The sequence below is a fragment of the Camelus bactrianus genome, chromosome 21 (assembly GCF_048773025.1).
Source record: "Camelus bactrianus isolate YW-2024 breed Bactrian camel chromosome 21, ASM4877302v1, whole genome shotgun sequence".
NCBI classification, from domain to species: domain Eukaryota; kingdom Metazoa; phylum Chordata; class Mammalia; order Artiodactyla; family Camelidae; genus Camelus; species Camelus bactrianus.
The window spans coordinates 3,319,307-3,347,163 of NC_133559.1; the positions used below are offsets into that span (position 1 = coordinate 3,319,307).

The window sequence follows — 27,857 nt, forward strand, 5'->3', positions numbered from 1 at the left end:
CCGCGTCCCAAACTGCGCACAATAGCTCGCCGGCTCCTCTATCTATTTTGTGTCCAGCCGGGAGCCGAGCTCGATGATTCATTGCCCCAATTAGGGGCTTTCTCCTGCGCGCCAGGCTCGAGCCGTCTGAAGGGTCTCCTCAGGGACCCGCGGAAACCCATCAGCCGCTGGAGCTGGTCTTTAAGTAAAGGTCAAGCAGGACGCGGGAGGACCCAGGTAAGGACGCAGCCTGCATCCCCAGAGACCCAGGAGCCCGACCAGGAAGGGCAGCTCTCCAGAGGGGCAGCCTCAGCCCAGAAGTAGGGACGCTGCAGAGTGAGCTGGGATGCTCTGACCCCCTCCGCATTCTAAAGGGCCGTTTACAGCCCTGAGGAGCCGCGGGTTGGGGGCACGTTTCAGGGCCCAGGGTTCTAATTTTGGTGAGAGGGAAGAGAAGCTGTCTCCAGTCTCCCGGAGCACATTAGTGAAGGCACCATCCAGGGGACAGACTCCTCAGCCTGCCACACCCCTACCCAACACTGGCCAAGGGCAGAAAGGGTCCTGTGTCTGGGCTGTGTGTTCCAGGGCAAAGATTCAACAACTCTGGGCCCTTTCTTCCTCTTGTTAAACAGAAGCTCTGGCAGGGGATTAACTGTTTCCATGTATTTACTGCACATGTGTATAGATACATGCATTTATTAAACAAAGGAGAGAGAACTCAGCATGTGCCAGGTGCAGAATCTAAGCACTTTATACATATCCACTCAGTTACTCCTCCCAGTAACTCTGGGTTAAGTGCCATGGTCAGCCCACTTTACAGACGAGATAGAGGAGGCACTGAGTATTAAGGTACTCGTCAGGAGTGGTGGAGCTGAGATTCAGACCCCGGCAGCCAGTTGCAGGCCCCTGTTCACAACTGCCTGCCTGTGTAGCCGCACTAGGCGAACATCTGGTCTCTGTCATCCATCTGCTGATGGAGACTGTCCACGGCAGGGGACACAGGCAGGACCTCTCCATCCTCTCTGCTGCTCTGCCTCAGACTGGGAGGCCTTGTGCAAATCCAGGCCTTTCTGGGCCTTACATTTTCCATCTGCAAAATGCCACCCCTTCCAGCTTGAAAATTCTATGTCTCTGATTTCTGAGTAGTTGACAGCTGTCCTAACCTGCCAGCTGGAGCCCAGAGTCATGAGGACAAAGGTGCCAAGTTGCCCCCTGCCCTCTGGGGCACTGACATGTAAATAAAATTAGGCCTCCTCTTGGCGTGGAGGAGGGCCATGCATTATAAATAAATGGAATAAGAGAAAAGGGCCACCTCATTGGAATCCCGGGTGGCTGTTGCAGGGATCACAGTCCAGGGGTTAACAGGAAAGTCATCATCATCATCATGGCGAGAAATGCAGGACTTCGGGTTCTCACCCAGACCAGAGAAAAGCTGTGTCAGCAAAACTGTCCCAAAGGAACGTTGGGGGCTGGGCGAGGGGCTTTCCCTGCTTCTGGCATTTTTCATACCTGCTGAGAGGAGGGGGCCTGATTAGGAAAACTGTAAAGGGTGATGTCTGTGTCCTAGCACACCTCTCAAGCCCCACACAGTGCAAGAGGCTGCTGGTAAAACAACCCCTGGCTTAGGAAAGGCAGGTCTGCTGCGGGACTACACATGGGTCCCTTAAGGCTTGGCACATGCTGTTCCTTCTGTTTCAAATGCCTTTCCAGTCTGTCTTTGTGAAGCCAACTCCTCTCATCTTTATGGTCTTGGCTGCAGTGTCTTCCCCCAGAGGATTCCCTGCCTTCTCCATCTAAAGTAGTTTCCCCTGTTATTCTCAGTCTCAGCTCGTTGGCATAGGAATTTACCAATGATTTTATTTCTTTTCCTGTTGACTCTTTCCCTGTCCAGTTCCCCTGGGAGCCCGGGTGCTCCCTTCTGTGGGAACCAGGTCTGTCTTACCGTGTACATCCAGGCCTCACTGCTTGGGTCCCACATACCTAGGGCTCCATCCTGTCCCATCCCTCTCTAGCTATGTGAGCCTTGGGCAAACCTCTTAGCTCCCTAAGCCTCAGTTTTCTGCTCTGTACAATGGAGCTGTGATCCTCACCGGGCTTTTTTGCACGGATCACAGGGGCCTGGCATGTTGTAGGTGACTCTGTGTGCGTGTGTGTGTGTTGATCCTTCCTAGCTCTGTCCAGCGGTTAACGAGGTCTTGCTCCTGCCTGTCTGCACTCCTAGGTGAGGGGAGCACTGTGATGAGATCACACACGGTCTTAAGGAGGAGGGCCACAGGGGTCAACAATTCAAGAGGGAGATGGAGTTTTCTTGGCCAAGCTAGAATCATCCAGGGAATATCCTGAGTATGTGCCACATGTGTGAAAGTGTGTGTATTCATGTGTGGTGTGTGCATATACTTATGTGTGTGCATGTGCGTATGCATCTTAGTGGGCACATGAGTGCCTGCATTCACGTGAGTGTGCATTTGTGTATGCACGTGTTAAGTGTGCACACATGTGCATGCATCCCTGTGCTTGTGTATGCATGTGTTCACGTGTGTGCCTGTGTATAAAGTGGGCCGGGAGTGGGAGTAGAGAGGCACTGGGCTGGATGTTTTGGTTTCCTTCATTGACCTGGTGACTCAGGAGAGCCCCCTGGCACACATCTGGGGAGCCAGGGAGCAGGAGAGCACAGATCAGAGGAGGAAGGAGGCATGTGACGATGGACGGTCATCTGTAGGAGGATGACACAGGGCTGGGGCTACTTGTGCAGCTTGACACACCAGACTGACATCACAGCCCTGTCGTTTCTTAGCTGTGCAGCCTTGGCCTGCTCCTTAACCTCTCTGAGCCTCAGCTTCCCTGTCTGGAAAACAATGATAAGGAAAGGATGCACCCCACAGGGCTGGGAGGAAGGTGCATGGAGACAATCCGGGCGAAGCACACCCTCCAGACACAGAAATAACGGTAGTGCTTGTGCACAGCGATTCAATATTAATCACACAGGGGTCCCTGTCCCGCACAGAGGCAAAATGTCCAAATTTTTGCAACAAGCCAGGGAGATAGGTACTGCTATGTCCTCAATTTCCAGAGGAGGAGACAGAGAGGGAGGTAAAGGCTCAAGGGCCCGCCGCTGGGGGAGCTGGGGCCACAGCCCAGGCATCACGTCTCTGTCACTCCCTGGCTTTATCAGCCATTAACTTTGCCCAGGGTCCTGTGATGCCAGCTCGTCCTCACCTGTGTCCCCAGTTTCACACCTAAGGAGACTGAGACCCAAAAGAGGCTGAGCGTAGGCCAGAGATGAGGTGAAATCTCAAGGTTCATTCGTATTAACTTCATGTCGGAGCCACAGCCTCCCGACCCCAGCAGAGCCAGCCCCGCGGTCCTCCTTGCAGCTCGGGAGAGGGTGCCAGGCCCCCCTGAGGCCACATGAATCACCACCCGGCTCTCTCCACCTTCGTTCCTCGGACTCAAGTGTAGTAGGCTTGAAAAGCACTGACTGATGCTCACAGGCAGCCCTGGCCTTGGGAAGGGGGAGAAACACCCACCCCGGGTCATGTGGAGACCAGAAGGCCGTCAGCGTGGAACATCTGGGCACATCTCAAATTTGCGGCTTCCTGTAGGGTTGTCTTGGCCCAGAAACCGCAGGAATCTGCCCTCACACTGCGGGGGAGAGCAAGCCTCCAGGCTCTGAGCACTTATCACACGTTGTTCTGTGTGTCTGTCTCTGGGTGGCTCCCTTTGTGCCATCCCACAGCACCACAAGGCTGGGATATGGTAGGGGTCCAGTCTGTGCCTGAACATGGGATGCCAGGCTCGATCCAAAACCTCACTGCAGCTGCCAAGTTCCAGAATCGCCCGGCTGCTCCTGCCGGCTTCCAATCTTTCATTCTTCCAAGTGCCAGCAATCCAGACCAGACCCTCCCACGTGCCCCCAGCTTCTCCCGACCCTGAAACCCAACTTCCCTCCTCACTGGTACCCTTGCCTGTTTCCTCCTCCCTCTAGGCTGTGCGTGCACCTCTGGCACCCCTCCCAGGACCCATTTACCTTCATAGGCTGGTCCATCGTTCCTCTTTTAGAGGCTACGTGTACTGTGTGTTTGGCCTCTGGCTCACTGGGGACCAGAAAAACAAAATTTATCATCTGACTGTCCTATTTTTTTCTTTCTTTCCATTTTTTTCCCCCTAAGAATGAAGCAAGCATTTCTCTGCTGTCCTCAGAAAAAGCTTGAAACATGGCAGGCCACAGGCAAAAGCATATCCTCCTTCTCAGAGGGAAGGAATGTAACCGTTAACAATAATAATAATAAAAAAATCCCTAGGATTTATGGAAGCCTTGGGTTTATGAGCCGTCTCACATCCGTTAGCTCGAATGACACAGCCATCTAGGGGGGCAAAGCAGGATTCACCAGCTCCATCTCAGAGATGGAGAAACTGAGGCTCGAAGGCACAGATCCTAAGACCGGGATAAGCTCCCAGCTGCCAGGGCTGATGAAATTTCCTTGCATTTGTATGTTTACACATTGGGCAGATTTGTTCCATGTAAATATTAAAAATATATGGTGTGTCTGATGACCCTGGCTTCGCATCCCCCCCTCCTTTTTAAAATACAGGAGCATCAGAGGGTAGAAGTGAGAGGACCACCTTCCATCTCCGGGGCTTGACGCAGCCTACGCAGAAGCATTTTGTAAGGCACAAAGGGTTTTGTTAAAAAGAAAAAAATCACCGCTTGTGTTATACAATTAAGGATCAGGGCATGGGGTATAGAGTCTAAGAGCAGAATTAGGTGCTCCTGAAATCTTGCCTGGTTCCTGTGAACCTGAGAAACATTCCAGAAGCAAATAGCCCAGTCTCTCCCTCCTGTGACACCATTCCCCAGAACTCCTCCATCTCGAGACCCCAATCGCTGTGAACTTCAGGGCCTTGCAGAATTCCTTTGATAAATGATCACTGGGGTGGACCTGCCTCTGGGAATGACAAGACAGACACTCCACATAAATCTTGAGGGGACTCAAAGTCTCCCTTGCTGCTGGCTTCTCAATAGACCCCTGATTTGCAGCACAAAATCCATAGTAATCATTCATGTGGTTAGTTCCCAGGCTTCCAAGCCCAGGGAGGTTTTGGAGAATGTAGGGAAGGGGAGGTGGTAGAAACAAAAGTGGACCGTAGCGACTTCCAACTGCCTTGCCAGTAGGCAAGTACACAGTAGGCGCTCAAGACAAACCAGTTTGCGTCCACCAGTGTGTATGGTAGCTAAGGTTTACTGGATGCTGACTGCCAGGTACTGTGTTCAGAGCTCATATCATCATCTAGTTTAGATCTCATGATGGTCTGCAAAATAAGTATTAGTCTTTACCCAATTTCACCGATGGGGACACTGAGGCTCAGAATGGTGAACACACGTCCCCAAGGTCACAGAGATGAGCTGGCAGGGCTGGATTCAAATCCAGGCAGTCTGGCCCCAGAGCCTTGCTCTTATCTACCCTGCTGGGTGCCCAGCTCCTGGACTGCCAGGCCAGCCTCCTCTGGTTCTTGTCCTTGGCTGGGTCCTGCCAGGGAGGCTAACGGTAGGGCTTGCTGGACACCCCCGAGTCCTGCCTATGGCTCCACCAGTGGCCACAGCCCAGCCCAGTGTCCCTGGACCCTTAGCAGCCCAAGGTCTCAGGCCCTGGAATACTCGGTGGGCTGCGGCAGGTCCCCACTGTTGGCTAATGCAGGGTGGGGGTGGTTGGAGCAGCCACAGATTCTTTCCAGCTGTTCCTCTGAGTCACTGAAGGATATTCCAGACCCCACTGCCAGCCCACTTGCCCTGGTCTCTCACTTCTGCCGTGGGTTGTGCTGGACTCATTGATGGGGCTGTCAAGCAGGATTGGAGTGTGTGTCCAGCACTACACCAGGGTGTAGTGATTTTTAAGACCTCTCATTAGGTTTTTACCTACAGAAAAGCGTGTACATGTACAGAGAACCGGGTGCTTCGTCCTATGGGTGCAGCTTGTGGAATTTTCACAAATTGAGCACATCTGCGTCATCAGCACCCAGAAACAAGGCATGTCCAGCCTCCTAGGAGCCTCCCTGCATCCTCGTCCAGGCACTACCCCCGATTAAGGGGAATGACTTACAGCCAGAACCCCGGGCAACCTGACTTCTAACGCCAAACTGTTCTTTAGCAGTTTTATTGAGATCTAATTCACATACCACACAACCCACCAGTTCAGTGGCTTTCAGCATATTTATAGAGTTGTGCAATCATCACCAGAATCAATTTGAGAACATTTTCATTGCCCCCAAAAGGAATCCTGTATCCATTAGCTGTCACCTCCCCAACCCTCCAGCCCCTGGCAAGCACTGTCTACTTTCTGTCTCTATGGGTTTGTCCACTCTGGAGGTTTCATATACGTGGCATCATACAATATGTGGTCTTTGGTGACTGGCTTCTTTCACTTAGCGTGATGTTTTCAGGGTTTATCCATATTAGAGCTTGTGTCAGTACAGACTGTCTTTGTGTTTTATATAAATAGAAGTACATCATATGTACTCTTTGAGTCTGGCTTGTGGCTCTATTTTACATCTATGAAATTCTTCCCTGTTTTTGCACCTAGGAGTACCTGATTCTTTTCCATTGCTATATAGTATTCCATTGATGAGTATACCATAATATATTCAACCATTCCACTGTTGACTGGCTTTTCGGGAGCTCCCATCTTAGGCTAACATGAATATTGTTCTCTGAAAATTTTCGTCCAGGTCTTTTGTTGAAAACACAGGAGCTTCTGGTCATGGGGTGGGTATATGTTAGATTTCAGTGCACACTAAGATATTTGAAACTACATTCGTGGTGGCTTGTGGAACTCCCAGGGTTCCCTAGTCCCCGACCCCTCCTCTCAGGTGCCCACCCACTAGCCTGACCCTGTGGGCTGTCGCCCTGCAGGGCACCCACCCCCTGCCAGCCCCCAGAAGCCCACATGCAGCCCAAATGGGCCACAGAGGAAAAGGGCTGGGTGGCTGGTATTTTTGTTGGGTTGTGTGAGCACGCGTGGTTTCTCTGCCCTGGCTCTGAAACTGTGTTCCTTTCACAGGCCAGAAATACTTAGGCATGGCTTGCTCTAAAAGGGGAAACACATTTTAAAATTCCAATCTGCCCAGGTCTTAGAATGATTTAGAACATTCCAGCTGTCGAGAGGACAGCGCTCACCAGGAACAGTGACTTACAGTCCCTGGTTCCCACTTTGGGACCTGATTCCACTCCCTCCTGGGTTCAAAGTGCATTTCTTGAGCGCCTGCCCACCTAGGGGGCTGGGTTAGACGCCGCAAAGGCTCCAAACAAACGGGCAGCGGGATGGTGCAGTGGGAAGAAAGTGGGTCTTAGAGAGAGGTCATCCCAGACCCTCAGCCAGCCACTCTCTGTTCTAAATCTGCATCCATCCTCTCATTTAATCCTTCCACTGGCTCCATGAGGTAGAGGCACAAGTATTATTTCCACTTTATAGATGAGGAGACGGAAGCCCAGAGAGGCTACACTATTTGCCCAGGATCACACAGCTTCTCAGTGACAGAGCCAGAGTTCCAAACCAGGTTGTCTGGCTCCAGAGCCCACACTCTTCAGGGCTGCAGTATTTTGCCTCTGGCTTTCAACATCTGGATGGAAATCCCAGCCCTGCCATTTTTTCTCTGCCTGGCCTTGGGCAAGCAACTGAACTTCTCAGGCATATCTGCATAGTCAATACAAGTATGGGGAATAACCATGCTTATCACCTCTCATGGCCTGGGGGAGAGCAAAACACCCCTGTACGCAGAAGCACCCGGAACACAGCAGGTGCTGCCCCTTTCTGCCCTCTGTAGCTCCCCACAATGATTCCCGCCTTCAAGAAGTGTATGCATTGTGATATATCTGGAGGAAACTCTAATTCAAAAAGATACATGCACCCTAATGTTCACAGCAGCACTGTTTACAGTAGCCAAGACATGGAAGCAACCTGCATATCCATCAATATATGACTGGATAAAGAAGCGGTGGTATATTTACACAATGGAATACTACTCAGCCATAAAAAAGAATAAAATAATGCCATTCGCAGCAACATGGATGGACCTGGAGATCATCATTCTAAGTGAAGTAAGCCAGAAAGAGAACGAAAAATACCATATGATATCACTTACATGTGGAATCTTAAAAAATGACACAAATTATTGTATTTACATAACAGAAACAGACTTGCAGACACAGAAAACAAACTTAGGGTTACCAGGGGTAGAGGGGGTGGGAAGGGATAAATTGGGAATTTCAGATTTGCAGATCCGAAGTACTATATATAAAACAGGTAAACAACAAGGTCCTACTGTCAAGCACAGGGAACTATATTCAATACTTTGTAATAGCCTATAATGAAAAAGAATATGAAAAGGAATGTATATATGTGTAATTAAATCTCTGTGCTGCACACCAGAACTTAACACAACGTTGTAAACTAGCTATACTTCAGTTTAAAAAAAAAGTGCATACTTCTGGGGAGAGTTGAGACCGTAGACCCTCTCCAACCCACCCTTTAACAGGTAAAGGGTCCCAGGTGCAGGGTAGCCCTGACTTGTCCGAGGTCTCATGCAGTCTCGAGGGAAATGCTCAGCCTAAAGCTCTTTCACTCCTTAGGAAATGGGGGTTCATGGTTTTGAGGCCAAGGTTCCCTCACCCAGTTGTTCAAGAAATTCTTCCTGACCCATCTCTTCCTCAAGACCCCAAAGGTCAGCTCACAAGATGACTAGCTCCAGCTTTCAGAGAGAACAGAGCAAGTCTGATGCTCTGGGTGGCTTCCCGGGCTCCAGGCTCGCCCCCAAGTGGGCTGGGCTAGGGGTGGCGTGGGGGCAGGCCAGGAGGCTGGAAGTGAGGCCCCAGTGTCCCATTGCAACCCTGGCCGGGCACCCTGAAGTGCCTTGCAGAAAGACTATCTCCCAGCGGGGCTACCCTCGACACTGCTCAGCCATCAATATTTATCAGATCTGAAAGCTGAGCCGCTGGAGAAGCAAAAAACAGCCATGAACAGGTGCCTTGGTGGCGGGCACCCCAGCCCAGGCCACAGGCAGTTGGGGGGCTTAGTGGAGGGTGCGAGGGTGGACGAGGCAGGCTGAGCAGGGGACTTCATCTGGGGGAAGCAGCAGATCAAGGAAGCAGCCGCATCATTATAAGAAGGTGGAGCTCTCCTACTGTGGGTGTGCTGGGCCAGAGGGTGGGGAGACCGGGTCGGGGTGGGGTGCCAGGCCTGGGGCAGAAGCTGGGAGTTGTGGGTGGGATTGGAGGGGCAGCCATGGCCTCCTGCCCGCTTCCCCTCTGGGGACGTCTCACAGGTGCTCTCCACCCAGGGGCCAGCATGATCTGTTCCAAAGTGCAAATCTGGTGGTGGTCTCCATCCTGCTTAAAATCCTCAGGCTTCACAGCTCTCAGGTGGAAGATGGAGCTCCCTGTTTCTGGCCCTGCCCAGGGCTCCAGGAGACCTCAAGACCTCTAGGCCTCTCGTGCCCTCCTGGTGCCTTGGCCTTCCCAAGAGGCCTGTGCACTCTGCATCACACAGGGCCTTTGCACATGCTGTTTTGGCTGACAGGAACTTGATGCCCTCCCCTCTGTGCCTATTTAATTCCTGCTGTGCCAGATGTAAGCCATTCCTCACCCTCCTCCCGCTCTGCAGGCCAACCCTGCAAACAACACACCGCAGCTTCCCCTGCCTTCAGCCTTCCCGTTTGGTTCAGCCAGTGGAGGCACTGGAGGGAGACCCAAGGGTGGGAGGAGGGGGAAGCCATTTCTTCCTCTCTCTTCCCCTCTCCCTTCCTCCCTTCCCCTCTGCACCTCTCCTCCCAACCTCTCCCCCTACATCTATCCCTCTCCACTTCTCCATCCTCCCCTCCCTCTTCGGGCACTGTCTCTAGAATGGCTGTATCTCTTCTGTGGCTCCAGCAGCAGCTCCAGTAACTGTCTCCTCTCTGTCCCTCCAGCCTGAAGGTGACAACAGCTTCCTGCCATTCCAAATCTCCCCTACTTGCTCTATCAACTACATTCCCACCTTTGTAACCAGGTCCCTTTATTTGATTCCCTCTCTCGAGCCACCTGACTTTCCTGGCGGCTGTTGGCTCATCCTTTGACTCCTGCATGAGGATCCAAGCCCCACAGGAGCCTTCCCTGCCCCTGGCCTGGCTCGGAAACCTCTGGGATATGCTGGGTGATTTCTTCTCCTTCTGGGCACTTATTGCTGTTTGCAATTATGAATTCATGAGTGTGGTTATTCGATTAACATCTGTCTCCCCCCAGATTTGCAAGTTCCACAAGGGTAAGGGCCAGACATCTGGTTTTGCTCAACACTGTATCTCCAGCACTAGAACCTGGTATAATGCCTGGCACCTAGGGGCACGCAATAAACATTTGCTGACAGAAGGAATAATGGATGAATGAATGAGGAGGGGTGTGAGGAACTCATTCAGCCAGAACCACTTGTTCCAGATGAATCTTGTTTCCTTCTTTCATAAGGTTACTGGGTAAATTGGTTGGAGAAACTTCATTCATTCATTCAATTATGATTTATTGGGTACTCACTGGGTGCCATGATGCATGGATGGATACAGGGATGGATCAGTGGATACATGGATGGATACATGGATGGATGCATGGATGGTAGGAGAGAGGAAGAGTGGATGGATGGATAAATAGAAAAATAGACGGTGGGAGGAAAGAAGGATTTATTCTTAGAAAAAAGAAGGCAAGGAGGGAAGACAGGCAGGCTGGATTAAGATAAATGACACAACCATTCTTTTGAGAAGAAGCAGAGGGGCAGGGAATGGCAGCGCTCACATGGGAATTTTGTGCTGAAATTTACAGGAAGGTCACGTCCTGAGAAAGGAGCAGGCAGGGAAGGTAACTTCTGAATGGAGCTGCGACTCCCTCATGGTAACCAAGGTTAACAGCTTCGGTCTGGAGAGCCCATTCCCAGCCATGGCTCCGAGACCAACAGGGTGTGCCCGGTAGCCTTGGGCTGCCCCAGAGACACAAGGTTCCTGAGCTGGCAGCCAGGGTTGCCCTGTCCCTGGTAGCAGGGGATAGAGGCAAAGCTGAGCCCCTGGGAGCCCCCGAGCACACGTCCACTTGGAGTTGGGCAGCATTTCTCCTCCCCCCAGTCCCTGGGACCCAGACAGGCTCAAACCTGACGAGTCCCGGCACCACCTGAGCCCGTCCGGCACGCTGCTGCCTGTGGCCCTCCCCGGGATCTGGGTCGCCAGCCGGGCGGGGCCTGGGCATCTGCATTGTTTTAATGACCATCCCGGGATTCTCATGCAGGCGGCTCGTGACCCATAGTTTGAAAAACACTGATAGTGGTGCCGTCTCAAATCACATCAGGAAAGAGCAGGGCACAAGGCAGGGAGGCAGTGTGTGCTAGAACTTGGCAGCCAAGGATCTGGGTTCAGTCTGGATGGAGGAGCTCCCTGAGCCTCCGTGTCTCCATCTGCAAGCTGCATACAACACCAGTGTTTTATCTCTCCCTGCTGACATGAGTATTAAGCACAAAACACCCGCAGAGTGTTACATCCAGCAAATGTAAGCTACATTTGAACACATCCAACTCAGTTAAAGTCTAGTACATCCAGCAGAGGAGCTCCAGAATTCGGAATTTTGTGGATTCCAGACACACAAAATGCTGCCTATGCCCAATATGACCATGTACCTCAGTGGGGTCTGCGCAGCACCCTTAACCAAGCTCGCTGAGATCTCTGTAGCAAAATACATGAATCTTCATGCCAAGGGGGAGCCGTGGAGGCTATAAATACCCTCATGTCAGCTCAAGGCAGGTTTTTGTGGCCAAATGAGTTACAGAAAACCTTGGTTTTTCCAGCTTTTGCGATTTTAGAACTCTGGATAAGGGACTGAGCCCTGTATAAAGAGGTAGCCATCCAAAATGATGCTATGAAAAGTTTTAAAAATAATGCTCTGGCCACGTCGGTATGGACTGAGAAGGTGATGAATGCCATATTGTGAAAGTAAAATAAGAGGAAAAAAAGTTACACATGTGTACATGGAAAAGAGACCAGAGCAGCAGACACACCTGACACCGGGGGCTACAGATGGTGGGGTTGGGGGGGGTTTGCTTATGGGTATTTTCAAAAGTTTCTACCTTGAACCATGAATATATACTGCTTCGTGGTTTTTTCCCCAATAATATTCCAATTATTAGAATTCCAAAATCTTTAACTGCCCAAAGACTTGGGGAAATGACCCCCTCAGGGGGCAGTGGTGGGGCAGGAGTATCAGGAGACTCAGGGACAGCTTAGCCACAGCCCCTCTCGGAGTCCTGTCAGAAGGTGGACAAAGCCCCTTGCCTGGCTGCTAGGGACCTCTCCCTCCCCCAGCCCAGAGAACCAGGCTCTCAAGGGAACCAGCCTCAGTGTCTCCCCTTTCTCTGAGAGTCCCAGGCCTGGAATGTATGCCCTGGGGGCCCAGAGTGGAGTGGGGAGGCAGGTGGGAGGGAGGGAGGGGAGCGGCATGGGCGGCAGAGAGGCCACTGGGCAGGAGCCGCTGATTCACAGCCACCCCTCAACAGGTGGCCTGCCATCTGCTCCGGCTCCCTGCCCAGGCCACGTGTCCGGCCCTCTTGAGTTTAACTCTGGCTCTGCACACAGCCTGAGTTCATACAGCCAGAAAAAGAACTTGCCGAGAGCGGGCCGGGCCGAGGACAGAGCAGGGTCACTTGTCCTCTGGAAGCAAAGCTAAAAATGACCAGGGACCTTGGAAAGTCCCTGTGCTCAGGCCCGGCCCTGCCCTTCTCATCACTGGGTCCCTGGAGTTTGATCTAAAAGCTTTTTAGAACTGGATGCGCCCACCCATTACCTGACAGGTATCGAAATGCAGACCCAGAGAGGTGAAGGAGCTGGCCTGGGGCCACACAGCTTAACATTCATTGATTCACTCGTCGATTTCTAACTGTCCAGCCGGCTCCGTGCCAAGTGCAGAAATAGGGCCTTGGGGAGCCTGTAAACCCATTGAGGAGACAAGTCATATAGACGCCGAAAGTTTTAAAATGCAAGCGCTTCCCAGCTCTATGGCCAAGACCCTGAGAGACAGCCTGAAGCCCCCTGAGCCTTAACTCCCTCACCTGTGAAGTGAGAGTAATGATGACAGCGCCGACCTCTCAGAGCTGACGTGTGGAAGGAGGTAGCGCACAACACGCCGTGGATCCAATCTCTTCGACTTTAGCCTCACATGCTATTGTTTTAGTCTCACGTGACCTTGTGTGGTCAGTATCAACAGCCCTTTCACATGAGGGGCGGGGCATGGCAAGTCGTTTGCCAGTCTGCCCAGGGCAAGCCTGGACTTGGCTCCCCAGCTGCCCCACCACTGGCCCTCCTAGGGCCCCCTCCTTCCTCCTCACTAAATCTGCCTCCACCCTGGAAGGGAACATGCTGGAATCTGTCCCCAGGGTGGGGCCCAGCTGTCACACTCCCAGCTGCTGGGACCCTGGTGTGTGGTGCCCCGTGCCAGCCTGCAGGCGGAGGCCCGGGAGACACACACAGCTTCTGACCCATCAGGGGCAGGGAGGGGGACCCAGTGAGCCAGCAGGAGCCACAGTTAGTGTGTTCTCCCCTGCGCTACCCCCTGCGCTACCCCCTGCTCTCTCTAACAGGCACCCTCTTCCAGGCAGCCGGCACTGCCTGACACCTTTTCTCCCGCAGGCCAGGTACCTCTCCTGCACTGGCCTAACGGCACTCATGGAGAGTTCCCGTTCCAGGATGGGCACTGCCTGCCCCTGACGGAATCTTAGGAGCCTGGGATGGAGCTGGGCCATGTGGGGGCTTGTCAGTACAGGTGGGTTTTCACGAATACAGTTGGAAGGACACTTTGTGAAGATCCACTGAAAGGCTGTGAGCATGTGTTGTCCTCATTAAGGGCAGAGCTGGCCTTTCCCATCAGGGTGGTAGGTGGGCAATGAGGAGCTGATGTCCATGCGGCTGGGGGCCCTGTCTGTATCTCAGCTTTCCTGGGAGATGGTGACCTTGAACTTGGAGACATGTAGAACTGACACTGGGGAGATGGGCTGTGAACCCAGATTGGTGGATCCCAAAGCCATGTTTAGCCCACTGGGCTCTGTATTCGTAACAGATAGCTGTTCTGGGTGGGCTGTAGTGCAGCTCAGGCCAGCCCTGTCCTGACCGCTCTGACCTCGGGGTCCTGCCAATGGCCTCACCCCACAAAGCTGTCAGAGGCTACCTAGCAGCTCATCCAAACAGGAGCCAAGCAGTGCAGACAGCGGTGTGGGAGGATGGCCGGGGTGTGACCAGTAGGGTCCCAGGAGGGCACAGGAGGACAAGGCAGCACCGAGGGGGGAGGCCCAGTCCTCACTCTCCTCCCCTCCCTCAGAACCCCAGGTCTGCCGGCTGGGGGTGCTTGCATGGAGGGCAGCAGGCAGGTCCTTCCCCTGCAAGCACTCAGGGCCCCAGAGACCCAGTGAGAGGGAATTTATCCTACAGGCGTAAAGAGGAAAGCCAGCCAGCTGCAGTGGGCGGGGAGCGGGCGGTCCTGTCCCAGGAAAGGCCTGCCTGCCAGGCCCTGGCCTCCCTGGGCTGAATGCCTCTTCCCGCCGGCCCAGAGGCGCCAGAGCAGGCCTGGGAAGGAGCCGCGCCAGGTCAGGGCGGGCCTGTCCCCCTCCCTCAAGTCCCCGCCCTGAGAAGGGTTTTCTTCCCACCGGAGCCAGAAGCAGGAGGGGACGTGGTGATTCTGACCATGCAGAGACAGAAACACCAGATAGAGACAGAGACAGAGAGTCTGAGAGATAGTGATACAGAGAGGCAGAGACAGGGAGAAACAGAGATACAGAGAGGCAGAGACAGAGACAGAGATATATAAAGAAAGACAGAGAGAGACAGAGATAGAGAGACACAGAGACAGATACAGAGAGAGACAGAGGCAGAGATATAAAGACAAACACAGAGATACAAAGATAGACACAGAGGCAGAGAGGGACAGGGACAGAAGGAGACAGAGAGACATACACACATAGACACGTATACAAGACCCTGCACACAGAGAGACACAAAGATAGAGTCAGAGACACAGAGCCCCCCAAGGCCCTCTCAGCCTGCCAGCCTCATCACCCCAAATCAGCTGCTTCCTAGTGGAGCAGCTGGAGCAGACCAGCAGACACTGGGGCTGTCCTTCCGGCAGTGACCCAGAACACATGGGGCCCCAGACACCCAGCACCTCATATGCCAACATCAGTGTCCTATGTCCTGACCCAGCCAGACGGCTCAGGGCCAATGCTTCCAGCAATGCGGGAGCGGCAGATACACAGGGGCCAGCAGGCAGCAGCCTGCATTTGAGTCCTGGGTCTACCCCCATCCCTCCTCGAGACCCGGGTCATGGACATCACCTCTCTGAGCCTGGGTTCCGTCAGCTGTGAGGTAGAGGGTGGAGACTGGAGGAGGGCTGCAGAGTGCAGGAGAAAAGTGAGGAACCTTGGTGGGTGCCCTGGGTAGACGATGTCCCACCGGGTACATGTGTCCCCACCACCAGGGCAGAGAGAGCTGGCAGCTGGAACTGCGGGGTCCAGATGAGGACCTGGCCTTCAGTCCCAGGGGGACAGTAGTGAGCCACGCGGCCCTGGGCTTGGGCTCTGAACAGAGTCCTCGCAGTCCTGGGCTCTGCCCGCATCCAGGCAGAGTCACGGCACGCGGTGGGAAGTCCACAGACCTCAGTCAGCCTACAGCCACGCTTTCCAGCAGGCCTACTGTGTGCCAAGCACCGGTGAGCTCAAAGATGCTACAAACTCAGGGACCATGCGAATAAAGAGACCCAGGCTGTGTGGTCCAGAGAGCAGGGGCATGGAGGACAGCAGGTGGGAGAGGCTGGGACACACAGCTCTTTTCTCAAACCGCCTTTACAGAGGCACAGCTCATATAATGAAATACATCCATGTAAGTAAGTTTGGCACATATATACACCCGAGTAGCAACACTCAGATCAAAATAATCAACATCTCCATCACCCCGAAAACCCTCCCTGGTGCCCCTTCCCAGCTGGCCCCCCACCCGACCCCCTGAAAACCACAGTGTGTGCTCTGTCACTGTGAGTTGCCTTTCCTAGGCTTTCAGACGAATGGAGCCATACAGCGTGTTCTCATGCCCAGGAAGTGTTTGAGAGTCTTCCAAGTTGCCACGTGCATGGGTCCCTCCTCCTTTCATACTAATGGGAGGTGTTCCAGTGTCCGATGACACCCGTTTGTGCACCCGTCCCCTGTCGATGGACATGTGAATGGTTTCCAGCGTTGGGTTACTGTGAACACAGCTGCTGCGGACTAGCAGTTCTTGGTGTGCAAATGGGTTCCCCCTCCTCTTAGATAGGGTCTTCGCTGGGTCCCAGGCAGGTGTTGAGCCAGTAGCTGGTTTGGTCCCACTTCCCTTGTATTTAAATGAGGATTAAAAAAAAAGTAGAAATAACCCATATACCCATCAACAGATGACTGAATTAACAAAATGCGGTCCGTCCACACACCGGAGTTATATTCAGCCTTAAAGAGGAATGAGGTCCTGACACAGGCTACCACGGGGATAAACCACCAAGAAGCACCACGCAGAGTGAAAGCAACCAGACACAAAGGGCCACGAAACGGAGGATTCATAAGAAACGTCCCGGATATTTACAGAAAAAACACAGAGGGACAGAAAGGAGATTAATGGCTGCTCAGGGCTGGGCAGGGGAGCTCAGGAGTGACTGCGAATGGGTACAGGGTCTCCTTCTGGGGTAATGAAAATGTTCTGAAATTAGAGGTCAGGGTTGTACAACCTTGTGACTATACTAAAGGCCACTGAATTGTACACTTGAACATGGTTAGATTGGTAAATTTTATGTGATGTGCATTTTGCTTCCATTTTTAAAAGGGGGGGGGGACAGTTAGCCTGATTATGATTGTGCTTCTTTGCAGGATTTCTGTGAAGGGGAATGAGATACTACGTGGAAGGACTGAGCCCAGGGCTGGGCTCACAATCCCCAGACTGAAAGCTGGAGATGCTTGGGGGTTCTGTCCACTTATTCACAGATGTGGCTCTCTCCCCCATGCCTGGAACACTGCCTGGCACACAGTAGGTGCTCAACAAACAGTCTTCAATTCATGAAAGCCTAGATTTATGTCATGATCTCCCCAGCTTCCCAGGTAAAGCCCTGCCAGTGGGGGTGGAATGGTAATGAGCCTGTTTGCAGCTGCTACTCTGACCTTCATTATTCTTCAAGAAATCTTCAAAACAATCCCATCAGATGGGAATCTTTTAACATTTATTGTTATTAATTTCCCCGTGTTTACAGAGAAAGAAATCAAGAGAGGTTAAGGAACCTGCCCGAGGTCAGCCACCAGGCTAGCAGACTTCCGAGCCCTCGGGGCCAGGTGAGCACACAGCATGGTCGGTCAGCAGGCCAGCATCCCAGGACACTCATCCTGGGGCCTCCATGCAGGCAGATGTACCCTTGGCCGTCTTTGCAGAGTGAGGACCTGCCTCTCTCTGACTTTCAGGCCAGATTTTAATAGATCTGGGGGGAAGGGAGGCCACACTGTATCCCTAAGAGCCTGGGCTCCCGGCAAGGGGCAGGATGTGGTCCACTGGGGTCCCTAGTGACCAGGTAGAAGGCCCTCTGGGAGGCCTGGCCGCTAGGGTGTTCCCAGGGACTCCAAGTCAGCTCTGACTGGAAGGGAAAGAGGAGGTAAGGAAAATGCAGCAACAACAAGCCAGGGAGACCCACTTGCAGCTGCCTGGGTGGGTCTCCGTCCTCAGGAAGCCAAACGTCTCCCGTGACCTGAGCCACTGGCCTCTCATCCCTAGCCCTCAGTGGCATGGGCACATCTCATCCTCCATCTTGAAATTCTCCTGAGACCTGGCTCCTGGCTGTGTCCCAGCCTTGCTGACCGCTCCCCTGGGCCATCACACCACTTCCTGCCTGATTGCAGGACAGTGTCTCCTAGAGGCTCTCCCCCTTCTCCCCACTCCACGCACAAACCCAGGTGCCCCAGCCAGCCCATCAGCAGGCTGCTCCACACCCAGTCTGCCAAAACTCCACTTTGTTCACATCACTACCCTGCCCTCAAGCCATCTGTGGCTCCCTAGTGCCCCAGAGAGGCAGTTTGGAAATTGACAAAAAGGAAGGACTCTATAGTCAGGGGACTGGGGTTCAAATCCCGTACAAATTGAGTGACATCATAAATTCCCCCCTGCTTCTGCGCCTCACTCTCTCCAACTGTACAGTGGAGTAAGGATGGTGCTTCCCACACCAAGTCACAGGCAGAGTAAATGAGCTGACACCCCGTGGGGAGTGTTCAGAGGAAGAGCCAGCTGGTCCTTTTGAGAATTACAGATCCTGGGGATAGAGGCAGTCCATCTTCTTAGTCTGGCCGAGGCTGGGGTGTCCTGGATCCACCCCAGCCAACCAGCAGGCACAGCCCCCATCTGGCCGTCCTCGGCCAGCCCCAAACAGCTGTCCCCATCACTATGACGTCTGCCTCCCGCCTTCCACTCCATGCTCCATGCATTACAGAGAGGACTGGCAAGCTGTGCCAACAGAAAAAGAACAGTGGGCGCTCACAGAGGCTCTGCCAGGCCCCAGGGCGGGGCCACTTCTAAGGGTGTCCCACAGGCTGATTCATTTAATCACCGTCACAATCCTATGAGGTAGGTACTGTTCTCCCCTGACTTGGCAAGTGGGGAAACTGAGGCACAAAGAGGTGAAGGGTCACTCAGTAGCACACGAAGAGGCAGGACTCACAGCAGGTGCTCTGTCAACGCACAGGTCCCTCGGGTGTGAATCACAGCCTGTCCGGGTATGCGGGTGCATGTGGCAAGAACTGGGCCCGTGGTGACTCCGGGTGGCTCATGGGCCTCCCTTGAGGGCTGTTCTGTGAGGACTCCTGGGGCCCCGAGCAGGAGGGCAGCACCCCCTCCACTCACCTCTCACTGTAGCTACTGTCCTGCACTTAGTCACGTCTCTCCTGGGAGTCCGATGGCCCTGGTCACGTGCCCCCCGCCAGGAGGCCAGCCTGACCGCACCTGGGACTGTCCCCTGCACCGTGGCCCTGGGGCGGGAGGACCCACCCGGCGGTCACCGCCCAGGTCTGCGGGCTCTGCGGCTGCCCCTCCCAAGTCGGGTTCGCTCAGGCCGTTCATCAGGTCAAAGGGCTCTTACGGTGGAAGGGGCACTTCCGGGAGAGGAGGGCCTCTGAGCTGAGCTCCAGGCCTCTGCCCACCCTGGGCCCCGGCCGGTGGCTCCGTCCCCGGGCAGAGCTCAGCGGCCCTCACCTCTCCCCTCTGAGGCCCTCTCCCCTGCCTGGACCAAGGTCCCAACACTGGTGCCCCCCGCCTCATTTGTTTGTTCATTCTACACACAACCATTAAGCACCTACTGTTCCCCAGAGTTGTTCTTCTTGGGACACCCTTTACCTTCTCAGCTTGTGAGACGGTCCTGGGATGGATCATTTCACCCAGGTGCGGCCTGACCAGCACACTCCCATGGCACAGTCTCCTCAGGACCTGCACAAGATGCCCGTGGGGTCAGCTGCCCCTGCAGGTTAACCATCTCCTGTGTGCTGGGCACTGTGTCGGCAATCCCATTGCACTCCCCTAACCCTCTCATGCCCCCTGCTCTTCACCTGCAAAGACTGAAGCTCAGAAGGTAGCGTGACCTGTCCCAGGTCACACAACTGGCAAGAGACCAAGCCAGGGCTTCCCCACCCCCACCAACCTCAGCTGTCTGTGCAAGCTGCATGTAACAGTCACATCCGCGGCGATTCTCTGCGGCTCCTCAGCCCTCTCCAGCCCCTTTAGGGAGCAGCTCAGTCCTGTCGCCCACCTTGACCCTGGGGTCCTGGATGCCCAGCCCCCAAAATTCCACCTAGATATTGATCTGCAGTCAGCTGAATAACAACCCCCAAGGCGTCCACGTCCTGCTCCCTGAAACCTGTGAATACGTGACCTTAGATGGCAAAGGGGACTTGGCAGATGGATGAAGAGAACGATCTTGAGATGGGGAGACTGTCCTGGATTATCTGGGTGGCCCCCACGTAATCACAAGGTCCTTAGAAGAGGGAGGCAGGAGAGTCAGAACCAGAGAGAGAAATGTGAAGACGCTGTACTGTTGGCTTTGAAGACAGAGGAAGGAGCCACGAGCCAAGAAATGTGGTGGCCTTGAGAAGCCGGAGAGGTAGAGAAACAGATTTCCCTTGTAGCGCCCAGAAGGAACCAGCTCTGCTGACACTTTGATTTTAGCCCAGGGAGACCAACGTCAGATTTCTGACTTATAAAGCAGTAACAGAAAAACCTGTGATGTTTTAAGCCAACACATTTGTGGTCATTTGTTTCAGTGGCCACAAGAAATTCCCATGATGCCCTGGACGTCCCCTCTTGCTGTCGGGGTCCTGCCCATGCCTTCCCCACCTCCACCCGGCTCAGGCAGGGCCTCGCCTGCCCTGGGCTCCTGCACCCTCACTGTCTGGTCCTGCTCACTTTCCTCGCCTGCCTGCCATTGTTAGTCACCTTATCACGCTTCTGCATCTCACCTCAAATCTAATTGGAATTTCCTCAAAGGCAGGAAACCTGATTTAGGCATCTTTGTCCCACAGCACCCAGCGTGGTGTGGCTTCAGCCACAGCACACATGGTCTAGCTACCCTCCTGGCCCCCAGGGGGTCTGCCCTCCCCTTCCTCATCACCGCACTCCAGGCGGGTGGCCTATTTCAGCCTCTCGGCAGAGTGTTTGCCCAAGCAGCTCCTGGAGCGCTTGTCCCCTCTCAATGCAAAGCTCTGCCTGTTCCCAGGGCTCAGCAAGGCGGAAATGAGGATGTCACCTCTTCCAAGAAGTGCTCCCTGATTGTCCATCAGAGGTCTGCTCACATGGCATGCCCCACACTTGGAAATCATTTCCTTTATTGCTCAGCTTTTGTTCTAGAATCTTCTTGAGGCCAGCACTGTGCCTACACTGAGGAGAAGGATCCACAGAGCCCTCACAGAAGGTGAAGACCGATGTCCTTACTTCCAAGCCCTCCTGACCAGTTGGGTGATCTTGAATGGGTCACGACCCCTCCCTGAGTCTGGGTGTTTCACCGGTAATGTGGCAATAACAGCACTTGCCTCTCTGGACATTGATGGCTGAACAAGACGCCCAGTGTGCTGGCCCCGCACAGGCTGGCACACAGTAAGTGCTCAGTTAACAGCGGCACACAGTAAGTGCTCAGTTAACAGCAGCACTCCGTTCCCTTGACTGTTCAGTGGCCACCAAGGTGACCCGATCCACAGGCTAGGGAGGTGGTCAATTTCTCTGGCAATGGAAAACACAGCCCACGGAAGCCCTTTCCTCCTTGCAGCCTGACTGAGGGCCAGGGGAGACCCACAGCTGAGTGGTGTCAGCTCTCAGGGGGAAGGACACTTTCTAGGTGAGGTCACGGAACTCAAAGTCATGCATCCAGACTTCCAGCCAGCTCTGTCTAGTTTCCCCCGTGGAGTATCGCTGTGGTCCGCAGGAAGACAGCAGGGTTCAGGAGCATTTTGTAGGTGGATGGAAACATCCTGATCTGTCCTTGGCTCTGCAGTAACAAGGATCCCAGGGGCAGCTCAGTTTCCCAGCCTGGCCAGGTGTGGATGGGCAGAGCGGGGACAAGGTGCTCCAGGTGCAGGGACAGAGGGACCAAAGAGACTAGGGGGCTCAGAGAAAGAATCCTCCAGCCACCCCAGGGCAGAAATCAGGTCCCTGACACCCAACTGCAGCCCAGGCCCCGCCCCAACCCCTTGCAATCTGGGGCCGGCTGGATCCAGGCCGTGGGGAACACATCCTGGCCACAGGAGTCAATGACAGGAAGTGCGATGTGACCTTGGCTGGGTTTGGAGGCTGCCTCCGGCCAGGCTGTGCCTCTGGGTACTGTGGCCTCAAACTGCAGAGCCTTCTGGAGAGGTGGCAGGCCATAGTCAGGGTGGGAGGCCCCTCGCCCCTGGCCGGGCTGGGCAGCAGGGTGTCCTCCCTTTGAACACTGTGCTCCCTGGCCCCCTGACACCCATTTACTGAGCCCCCTCTGTCTGCTCAGCACTGGGTGGACACTATTTGTATAAATAAAATTCTGTTTTGGCCTGTGTGTCTCTGCCTCAGCCAAAGGCTGGTTAGAGGCCAGGAGTGACAAGATCTAGCTGTCACAGGAGGGGGCGGGGGGGGTCGAGGGTGACCTTTGACAGCTTGCCCCCAACGTCTCCAGTGGAGGGGATCGTGCCCCAGCCCATGGGAGGTGGAAGTGAGGCTGACAAGGAGCAGGACACGGCCCCCATGAAGGTCCCTGACATCGCAGATGACATTTCTGTTGAATGGAGGCGACCACGGCCACCTGGGGTCACGAGCTGGCAGCCACCACCACCGGGTCAGGGGAGGCTAGGAGGTGACCCACACCCAGAGCCAGGAGGCTGGTGGACGGGCTGCAAAGGCCCCCTCAGCCCAGTAAGCAGAGAGCATCCACTTCCTGTGAGACCCTCTCCCCAAGGCCCCAGAGCAAACTCCCCTCCGGCCGCCCCTGGGCCTGACCCTGGCCAAGCAGCACGGGGCTCTCTGGGGAGGGTTTTCACAAAGACCCGTCCAGGCCCTGGGCTGCTGCAGGAAACCCTGGAGGCCAGCATTACAATGCATTGCTTCCGGCCACCGAGGGGCCCTGGGCACAGGAAAGAGGTGCCGGTGGCCCTGGTGCTTTCCAGAGGGACTGGGCCAGGTGGCCCCTGGGAACTCCATGGGCCTGAGAAGGGGACAGAAAAGCTGCCCTGGGTGAGGGTGATAGGCATTTAAGCCTGTGAGGGGCAGCCTTCCTAACACCCTCTTTCTCATGTTCCTCCTCTGTTCACTCACCTTCTATGGCTCCCCATTGCCTAAGGAATCAAGTCTAGACACACAAACTCGGCATTCAGGGCTCTCTCAGGCCTCTCCACCAATGGGAGCCTCCTCCCCAGCTAGGCTCCTCTCAGACACCCAGTGTTCCAGGCCTGACTGAGGCCTTTGTCTGGGAGACTGTCACTCCTCTCACCATCTCAGCACCAATTGTCAGCCCAGTTCATTTAGTGCTAATTGTGATCAATTATGATAGCTCCTCCACCTCCAATGTTGACTGAAACCTCCTGGGTCCCGGACGTGGCCCCAGCTGCTCCCACAGGGAAGATGTGCATGGTGTGGTCAAGAGAGCCAGTGGGGGTCCTGGTCCTGCCTCTGCTGTCCTCTGATGCCCCACTGATGAGATGGGACCCCTAGCTCTCTGAGGGTAGCCATGTGGTTGGTACAAAAAGCACAGTGCCCGGTGGGTCAGAAGGAATCAGTAAATGTTAACTACTGTCATCATGGTCACCAGAATAACAGCTCCAAAGATGTCCACACCCTCATCCCTCAAACCTGGGAATATGTGATCTTAACATGGCAAAGGGACTTTGCAGGGATAATCAAAGTGGGCTCCTGAGACAGGAGATGATCCTGGACTATCCAGGAGGCATCATAGGGGTCCTCAGAAGAGGGAGGTGGGGGTCAGGGTCAGAGGAGATGGGACAATAGAAGCAGGGTCAGAGAGAAAGGAACTGCAAGATGACGTTGTTGGCTCTGAAGATGGGGGAAGAGGCCATGAGCCAAGGACTGGGGTAGGCTCTGGAAGGCTGGAAAGGCAGAGAGCCGTCTCCTCTAGAGCCTCCAGAATGAACGAAGCCCCTTTCTCGCCTTCACATCAGGGCGACTGACCACCAGACGAACAAGACAAGGTATCTGTGCTGGTCCAAGCCACGGCATTGGTGGGATTTTGTGACAGTAGCCACAGGAAATTACAGTCATATCCTCACTGCTGAGCTCATTGGGCCTCTGAGCAGTCCTGGGATGGAGATGGGGTGAGTACTCCCTGGTCGGCTTCGCACCCCATGGTCCCCCCGTGCCGCCCACCCCTGGGAGCTTGCTTTGTTTTTGAACCTTTGCTCATAAGAGTATTTGTATTTCATGTCACATGTCGTGTCATGCCAACAACCTGCCCTTTAGCCACACTCAGCCTCCTCATGGCATGTGCCTGCTGCACCCTGAAGCCTGGGGGCAGGATGTGTCCCCCCGGATCCGTGAATGTGACTGGTGGGAGGGTGCACACCAGGTGCTTCACCAGCCAAGTGGAGATGATTGTGTTCAATCTAACAAAGGTCCTTAGTCCACCTCCTTTAAAATTACCTGGTGTGGGGAGTGAAACAGCTCAGTGGTAGAGCACATGCTTATCTTAGCATGTACGAGGTCCTGAGTTCAATCCCAAGTACCTCCATTATAAACAAACCAACCAACCAACCAACCTAATTACCTCCTTCCCAAAAAAGAAGTTTAAAGTTTTTTTTTTTAAAGAGAGAGAAAAACATAAAATTACCTGGGAGAAAAAAAAAAAAAACTACAACTGATTCCCAGGCTGCACCCTGAACACATCAAATCAGAATTTCTGGTAAGAGCATGTTTTAAAGTCCACAGGAGCATCCTGTGCCTAGTGGGGCTGAGAACCTCCACCTTCTGGAACTGTTTCAAGGCTTAAAAAAGCAACACGCGCCTATCACAGCAGCTAATATTTATTGAGCACTTATTATATACAATCAAGTCCTTCACCTGTATTTGCTTATTTCATCCTCACGGCAACCCCATGAGGTAGGGACACTCATCACCCATATTACACACCTGAAATGAGTGAAGCACAGAGAGGTCCAGCAACTTGCTCAAGGTCCCACAGCTAGTAAGCAGTGGGGCCAGGGCTTCAACCCAGACACTTAGCTCTTCAGTCCACTCTCTTAGGACCCCAGTAGGGCATGGTGGTAGAAGAAAGATTTTATCATTTGTTTGGAATAAAAAGCAACTCAAAAACTGACAAGCAGATCCTAAACTGCATATGGAAATGCAAAATTCATCTGGAAAATTCCAAGACAATCTTGAAAAAGAAGAACAAAGTTGGAGGACTGGACACCTGCCTGATTTCAAAACTTTCTACAAACCTGTAGTCCACAAGACTGTGTGGTTCTGGCCTGAGGACAGACTCAGAGATCAGCGGAAGAGAATGGGGAGTTCAGAAATAAACCCTCACATCTACAGTCAACTGGTTTTTGACAGGGGCCAAGATCACTCAATGGAAGAAGACTGTCTTTTCAATAAATGGGGCTGGGACAACTAAACATTCACATGCAAAGGAATGAAGTTGGACCCTTACCTCACACCATATACTTAAAATAAATCAAAGACCTACATACAAGAGCTGAAATTATAAAACCCTTAGAATAAAACATAGGGGGACTCTTCATAACCTTAGATTAGGTAGTGGGCCTCAGAAATGACACCAAAAGGACAAGCAACAAAAGAAACAAGGAAACTGGACTCTGTCAAAATGAAAACCTTTTGCACGCCAAAGGAGACCATCCAGAAAGAGAAAAGACAGCTCACAGAATGGGAGAAATAAGGTGCAACTCACATATTTGATGAGGGATCTGTATCCAGGCAGAATTAAGAATTCTTACAATTCAACAATAAAAAGACAAATAACCTAATTTTTAAATGGGCAAAGGATTGGAATAGACAGCTCTCCAAGGAAGACATAAAAATGGCCAACAAGCACATGAAAAGATATTTAACATCATTAGTCATTAGGGAAATGTAAATCAGAACCACAGTGAGATAGTATCTCCTACCCACGAGGATGGCTAGAATCAAAACGAGAGCAGTAAGTATTGGTGAGGAGGCAGAGAAACTGGAGCCCTCACACACTGCTGATGGGAATGTAAAATGGGGCAGCTGCTTTGGAAAACAGTCCAGCAGCTCCTCAAAATGCTAAACATACAGTCATCATATGACCCAGTGATTCCACTCCCACATATCAACTCAAGAGAATTGAGAACACCCATCCACACAAAATCTTGTCCACAAGTGTTCCGAGCAGCTTTCTTCATAATAGCCCAAAGTGGAAACAGCCCAAATGTCTATCAATGGATGAATGGATCAGTATATATGGTCTATTCATACACTGGAGTATTATTCAGCCTTAAAAAAGAATGAAGTACAACACAAATGAACCTTGACAACATTACATCCAGTGAAAGAAGCCAGTCACGAAAAACCACACGTTGTATGATTCCATCTACAGGAAATGCCCTGAACAGGCAACTCCCTGGAGACAGAAAGCAGATCAGCAGACGCTTAGGGGTGGGGACTTGAGAAAAATGGGGAGAGATTGCCGGAAAGGAGTTTCCTTCTGGGTTGGTGAAAATGTACTGGGATCAGGTAGTAGTGACAGTTGCACAATCTGTGAATGTACTAAAAACACTGAATTGTACCGGGTGAACTCTACGGTATGTGGATTATACAGCAATGAGACTGTTACATATTAAAAAGCAGATGGCCTTTTAGTTGCTTTGTTGTGAAGTTCTCTAAGACAAACGACGCCCCCATCACCTGCCCTGCTCCCATGGCCCTGGGCTCAGTGACTATGCCTCTCACCTCTGCAGACCCACCTCTGTGTGAGCCCCAGCTCAGGAGGGACTCAGAGCAGGAGCGAAAGAACTGGCCTCGTCTCCCCAGGCCTCTCCCCGGGCCTCTTCCCGGGCACTCGTGGCCCTGCGGCCGCCCTCACTGACACCTCAGACACATACCCATCATTCACACGCACGTCCTTTCACTCCGGTGACCTGCTGGGCTGCCCAGACCCCCTCAAAGTGGATGTGTCCTGATGACGGGCAGTGCTGTCAGTAGACAGCTTAGCGGTCGCCCCTTAAAGCGAGCTGCACCCGGGTCAGGCCCTTCCCAGGTGTCCCGGGCTCAGTGACCTACCAACGCTGGTGCATAAAATCCCAGCCATCTCAGCTAAGCTGGGGTCAATTGCAAGGGCCACTCCAGTGCCACAACTCCCTGGGGGTGGGGGTAGGGGCGGCCAAGCCGCCCTCTTCCACCTGCGGTGCTGACCCAGGAGGCCCTCCAAAAAACACCTACACATCAGCGACCTCCCAGAGGGGACGTCAAGAATGCTGTTCAATGTCCTACAGGGCACAGGACAGTCCACTGCTGAGGATGAGTGGCCCTGCTGCCCGCAGCCCTGAGCTTGACAAGGCCAGACAGCCCAGGGGCTTTTGGACTTCTGTATATTAATACACATAAACATTACTTAGTAATAGACTCTCAGGACGGTGGGACTCTCTCCAAGACAAACAACCCTGTTTCTTCAATAAATACAGTGTAATGCAACAAAGAGGGCAGAGGAGAGACTGAGAGACAGAGAGAGACACACACAAAGAGACAGCAGTGAATGGAGGGGGACAGAGGCAGAGAGAAGCGGAGGGGAAACCTATGTATCAGAGTCTATATATTAAATTAAACCTTCACAGTGCGGACCTTATTTGGATCCTGATTCAAACATAGCCCAGGTCAGGCTGTTGCGGGGGGGAGTGTTAAGAATGGAAATAGATGGTGTGAATCTTTATCCCCCAAGCAGTCTGAGCAGCACTTGCTCCCCAGAGAAGGCCCCTGGCGGACCCCAGGCTGACGCTGAGTTCGGCGGGCTCATGATGCTAAAGCTGTAGTTACGGGGTGCCAACGATGAGCCTCGTGAACATCGGTGGGCCTAATCCCTGTAATCAGTGTTTCTCCTTCCATCTCATCCGCTTCTCCAAACCCTGCTTTTTATGACCCAGGGGCCACATCATCAACCAGCCTCAACCGCTGCTCCCAAAGCCCCCCACAGGGAGGCACTTAATTGCTTTAAATATTTTAAAGTTTTTTTCAAAAGTTAGGTTACTCATGCAAGAACTTTAATGGACAACGTATTCTTTTTTTTTAAATGATGCTTACTAAGTAGCCTTGCTGTATTGAAATATCTCTCTTACTTTTTTTTTTTAACATTATTG

General features: G+C 53.2%; 1 long non-coding RNA gene across 7 annotated transcripts; it reads left to right on the plus strand.

The window, feature by feature from the left end:
• LOC123612204 (uncharacterized) lies at positions 1 to 26,355 on the plus strand. Of its 7 annotated transcripts, XR_012501253.1 has the most exons (7): positions 1 to 216; positions 2,201 to 2,322; positions 13,657 to 13,789; positions 16,902 to 17,129; positions 17,279 to 17,357; positions 20,890 to 20,965; positions 23,691 to 26,355. It is a non-coding gene; the product is annotated as an uncharacterized LOC123612204 (long non-coding RNA). The 7 variants fall into 7 exon arrangements; XR_012501252.1 differs by having other exon boundaries at positions 16,902 to 20,965; positions 23,691 to 23,843; positions 24,447 to 26,355; XR_012501250.1 differs by lacking the exon at positions 23,691 to 26,355 and having other exon boundaries at positions 20,890 to 23,683.
• Positions 26,356 to 27,857: the final 1,502 nt, after the last annotated feature.